Consider the following 6000-nt stretch of genomic DNA (forward strand, 5'->3'; position numbering starts at 1 on the left):
GATCCTCAAGACCCCAAGATCTCTTCAGCTGGCATCCAGCATCTGAATGGGCAAAAAGTGGAATGCCAAGGAGACAGTGGCAACATCTGAGACATGACTGAGGCAAATAGTGTTGGTTGGTTACCATGGCAACTGGACTGACAGAATACTAGGCAGCCTTACTTCTACCCAATACAATAAGGCCAAAGGCAAGGAAAGGCATCTCCTGGAGGGGCAAGCAGGTGCTGATGAGGTGTGTCCCAGCAGTAGGAATGTGGCAGTAAGGAGGAAGGACCAGGTGTGAGAATCCTCTGGAGAAGAAGATTATCTGAGAAGACATTTGACAGTTAGAGCCCGAGCATATCAGGTTCATGATCCAACCAGTCTTTGACATAACACCATGCCCAATAAACCACTTTGTCTGAGGCAAGAGTGATACACCATCTTGTCCTCTTTGTCCTAGAAAAGAAACCCTGCGTCACATCTTCAGAAACTGCTCAAAAACTCTGGCAGAAGGGAGATAACACTGGCAGCACCATGATGTAGTGAAAGCTGTAGCCGAATCCATCTACATGGCTATCAATAATAAAAGCCGTCATTCAGGCAAGTTTGTCAAGGCAGGATAACATCAGCAACACTGGAGAGAACTCCAGGAGGACTACAGCTTCAGATTGGCAGCTTAAAGCCAACCTGGGTACACAACTCAAAGTTCCAGACACCAGAGTGACAACAACACTGAATCCGGACATGGTCCTGTTGTCTGAGACTTCACGCCAGGTTGTCATGATGGCATTAACAGTAACCTGGGAGGACAGAATTGTGGAAGCCAATGAGAGGAAAAGGGGAAAGTATGAGGGGCTGGTGCAGTAATGCAGCAGGAATGAATGGAAAGTATGGTGTGACCACATTGAAATTGGGTGCAGAGAATTTCTTGGCTGGTTCCTATGCAAAACTTATACTCTGCTTGGCATGGGGTAGTAAGGAGTAGACCCTTGAAAGCTGCAGAGAAGAGCAATCCCAAAACTAGAATGTCTGTAAAAGTGTACCCTTATCTTAGGAACTGATTACTCAATGACATCTTGTGTCACAAATTAATCAGGAGGTACAAAAAATCGGAATCACGATACTCATCATTTTAGGTCATCCCAGTTTAGCCAAAGGACGGGATGTGTAACCACCTCAAGATCAGGTGACCCACAGTCTAATATCAAGAAATGATTTGGCGCAAGGTTCATTGGCGGGATGGAGTGGGGGCTTTGAGAGTCTAGGATAGTGTGAGTGTTCCTGATAAATATTGGAAGGGAAAGGAGTGATATAGCACCCTCTCGTTAGAGTAGCTTTCATTGGGTAGTAATCATTTTCGAGAGGCATTATTTTACTGTCCATTTTTATACTTGCCATCTTCAAAGGTGACTCCCCAAATGCCTCTCATGCCATTTCTCCTCCTTATGTGTCTCACACTTGCATTTTTCATGTTTGTTGTGTCAACAAATCCAAACTGACCAATCAGATTTCTCAGAGGGACTTGACACACAGACTTTAATGTTTTATTATATAGTAAATGGATATTAATGTTGGAGCTCATTTGAAAAAAGTTATTTAAAAGTATTATTTAAGGCAAGCTAAATAGACTACATCAATTAATTTATTTTCACTACTTTCTTTCTTTCTCTTAGCTCTATTAAAGCTTACAGTAAGCATTTACACTGGCAATGATAAACCTCAGGAATCTTTTCCCTGTTTTGAATGGTAATTATTGTTTTAGTAACAATACGTTTACTTTCCATTTTTCTCTCCTAGTAATATTCATGTGATAAAGATACATAAAAAGAAACAACATGTCTACTGTTTTTATTATATAGTCATTGTTATTTCTTTATCTATGTCTCTGCTGCCATTATGATAATTACCGGCTTCTTGGGTCCCAATATGGTACCAATGTTTTTATTTGGGCTTTCCGATTAAAAGGTTTAAGAACTCCGTCTTTATTGAATTAGATCTTGAAACTGAGGGTGCCATTGTGTTGTGGAGGTTATTCCCACTATCTATATGAACTTTAATTATCTTCCCGTATTCAAATACTGCTCATGTGAAGGGTCTGCAAAAATACATCTGATACCATTTAGATTGTAACTATTACCCTGCATTGTGGGAAGTGGACATGCCACCCCATGTATAAGAAATGGTTTCAAACTCACAAAGTGGCAGTAGCATTTTGGTTTTGTGATCTTTTGGTATGCTCCTTTCATGCATCTCTCCTTTTTGGTGTAACATACAGGTTTTATACTTTTGGGAATGGCATTTATTTGTGGTGTGGGAGGTTGCCACAAGAACCATAATTATGTCATATTATGTGCATTATGACTTTCTCATCCTGTCTGCCTGTGCAGCTCCTTTGTTCTCAAGACAGTCAAACTTTAATTCCTCCTAATTACAGCAAACTGATGTTGTAATTACTCTGTAGCGACAGCTGTGCAATGACTACATAGTAACTATACATTTTACATGGAACTTACTTCTAAATGATATGGGTTGGTACACAGTCAAATAGGGAATTACAATGAGCAATATATATTTGTCAGTATGGTTAGCCATGTTACAAATCAAGTAAATTGAAATAATTCATAATTTACCTGGAATTAAATAAATAATTTATTCCGGAGCTTGATTCAGGGATAGATAGATAGAACGAACAAATAAACAAACTTTATTTATCCCCAGGAGGAAATTTGGCTTTTCACAGAAGGTCTTTAAATAAATAAATAATTAAGTAGGTAGATAGCTAAATAAATAAATAAATACTTAAGTATACTGTATATATATATATATATATATATATATATATATATATATATATATATATATATATATATATATATATATATATACACAGTGTATATATATATATATATACACAGTGTATATATATATATATATATATATATATATTATATATATTGTAACAATAGCGCTATATAGCGCCCGACCTGGCACAGACTACACTTGGAGGCACGTATAAAATAACACAAAACTGTTTTATTTTTCTTACCCTGTGGGCACACATCTTCCCCGTGACCCACAGGCAATACACAGTCCCAAATCAAGCACTACTAATCACCAGTAACACAAACACGCCCTTCTGGCACCACCACTCCTCCCTTGAAGCTTCGTCCTCTTCCTCCCGACTCTAGCCACTGAGTGGTGGTGGCTGATCCCTTTTATAGCCCACCTGGAAGTGTTCCAGGTGCTTGACCACCTGGTTCCAATTGCAGTCCCAGGTGGGCTTGAAGATTTGTCCAGCCAGGCTGTGGAATCCACGCAGCACCCCTTGACAGCCACCCCAGCTCCCAACCAGGCTATGGAGGACTCCATCTCCCATGGAGCCCTGCGGGAGGTTGGGGAATCACTGTCAGCCAGGGAAGCTGCCACCAAGCGTGCCGGGGAAGGTATTGAGCTGCCCATGGCTGCTCCTCCAGAACACATGCAGCAGGGGCAACCCGGCCGGGCATGGGACCCGGCCGCCCGTCACTATATATATATATATATATATATATATATATATATATATATATATATATATATATATATATATATATATATATACACCAGAATGACTATAATGCAAGAAAATTAAAAAGAAAGAAAAGCTCTGACTTGGCTGTCAGTATTACAGTGAGGCGTATTGCTATTGATAGAAAGGTAGCATTTCTTGGCACACTTCTGCTGAATCATTCCTTGGCTGAAAGTCCTCAGTGTTAGTGTGTCAGATAGAGGATGTGTAGCATTGTTCATAATGGCACTCAGTTTTGTTTTAATTTTCTCCTTTGCTAAGACCACCAGGTAGTCCAGAGTGCATCCTATAACTGAGCCTGCCCTTTTAATTAGCTTGTTGATTTAGTAGGCCACTCTTGAAGTGATACCAGCCCAGCACACCACAGTGCTGAAAATAGGGCATCAGAGAGTTATAAAAGATGTGAAGGATGTCATTTCCACATTAAAGAAATGCAGTCTCGTAAGGAAAAAGAGCCTGCTCTGCCCTTTCTTATATAGTTTTTCTATGTTCCAAGACGAGTCCAATCTGTCATTAATCTGGACCCCCAAGTAGGAGTGGACCAACCCTACATCCTCTGCTTGAATAGTGACAGGACATTTAGGCTTTTTGGTGTGGCAAAAGTCAATAACCAGTTCTTTAGTTTTGCTGATGTTAAGATACAGACAATTCTCTTTGCAGCAAGAAACAAAGTTTGCCACTTGCCTGCAAGTCTTGTCTGCTTATGTTATGTTTCTTTTATTGGCAGGGATGTAAAGCAAGTGGGAAGGATAGTTACAGCTAATAAAGTATAAACTCGGTGTATGCAGTATTTGTAAAGTGGATTGGAGTGTTCACTGTGGAAATATAAAATATAGATTGTTTGTTGCATTAACCCCAAATCTCACGTTCATCACTCATTGAAAATAACATGTAGTGTAATCCCTAAATAAAAAATAATATATTAAATAGATAGAATAGATAGAATTCTTTATTGTCCTTATGCATACACATAACAAAATTATTATTTTTTTTGGTAGGACTCGGCTTCAAGGCAGAATACTTAAATACACAATACACTATAAATAATAAAATAAACATAATAAGTATAAAAGACAGCAGCAATAAAACATTATCAAGTCCAGACTTTTCCTGAGGTAGTATGCTTGCAGAGACCAGTGATCTGTGCGCATGGGACTGCAGAGGAGGAATACGAGTGTGTGTGTTTGATTACGAGGGAAAGTGCATGTGCATGTCTACAGGGGGGCAGGTTAGGGGGTAGATTTATGTGTGTGTATCAGCAGGGGCAGATGGACTTCACAGCTCTGGGGAACAAGCTGTCTTTCAGTCTGCTGGTACGTGTTTTTATGTTTCTGTACCGCTTTCCCGAAGGCACTGGTACAAACAGTCCATTTCCCGGATGGGTGAGATCCGCAGCTATACAGTACATTTGGCTCGCTTCTGCACCCTTCCAACATATACAGAGTCCAGGTCTAGGAGAGGACTTCCCACAATCCCCTGTGCTGTTCTCACCACCCATGCCAAGTCCTTCCTGTCCTGTAGAAGTTTGTGAGCAGCCAAGAGGAGAATCCAGCACATCTCATCTTCCTGAGGAAGAAGAGTCTTTGTTGGGCCTTCTTTACCAGGTGAGATGTGTTTAAAGACCAGGTCAGATCCGATGTGATGTGGATACCCAAGAACTTGATATTGTCCACACACATTACAGCCTCCTCATGTATGAATATAGGAGCATGTTCTGTTCTTCTGGACTTCCTATAGTCCACAATGATCTCTTTGGTCTTGCTGGTGTTCAAGATGAGGTTGTTGGCTGAGCACCATAGTGCTAGGTATTGTATCTCCTCTCTGTAGTGAGTCTCATCATTGTCTGATATGAGAACCACCACGGTCGTATCATCCGCAAAATTCACAACTATATTTGTGGCATGGATGGCAGAGCAATCGTGCGTAAATAACATGAAGAATGCTGGGCTGAGCACGCAACCCTGTTCCGTGCCTGTGTTCAAAACCAGTGTGGCTGATGTACGATGTCCAGTTCTAACCACCTGAGGCCTGTTGGTGAGAAAGTCCCTGATCCAGAGACACATACGATGTGTACAGACCCAGATTATGAAGCTTTTGTTCCAGCTTGTCCGGGATTACGGTGTTAAATGCTAAACTATAATCGATGAATAGCATCCTAACATAAGTGTTAGGGCACTGCAGATGAGTCAGGGCTGTGTGAAGTGCTAGTGAGATGGCATCCTCTGTAGATCTGTTCCTCCTGAGAGCCTGGGTTTGTGAGATGACAATCTTGCCAAACTATTCTTTTACATTTTAAAACTACAATAGTTGACAAAAGCAAAGACATAATTTACTTACACTTTCAAAAAGCTTTTGATATAGTTCTACACAAAGGATTAATTCTGAAACTAGAAGCTGTAGGCATCTAAGGTAACCTACAAAAGTGGACCTCAAGTTGGTTAACTGGCAGG

Source organism: Erpetoichthys calabaricus, chromosome 5, assembly GCF_900747795.2.
Source record: "Erpetoichthys calabaricus chromosome 5, fErpCal1.3, whole genome shotgun sequence".
Lineage (NCBI taxonomy): Eukaryota > Metazoa > Chordata > Cladistia > Polypteriformes > Polypteridae > Erpetoichthys > Erpetoichthys calabaricus.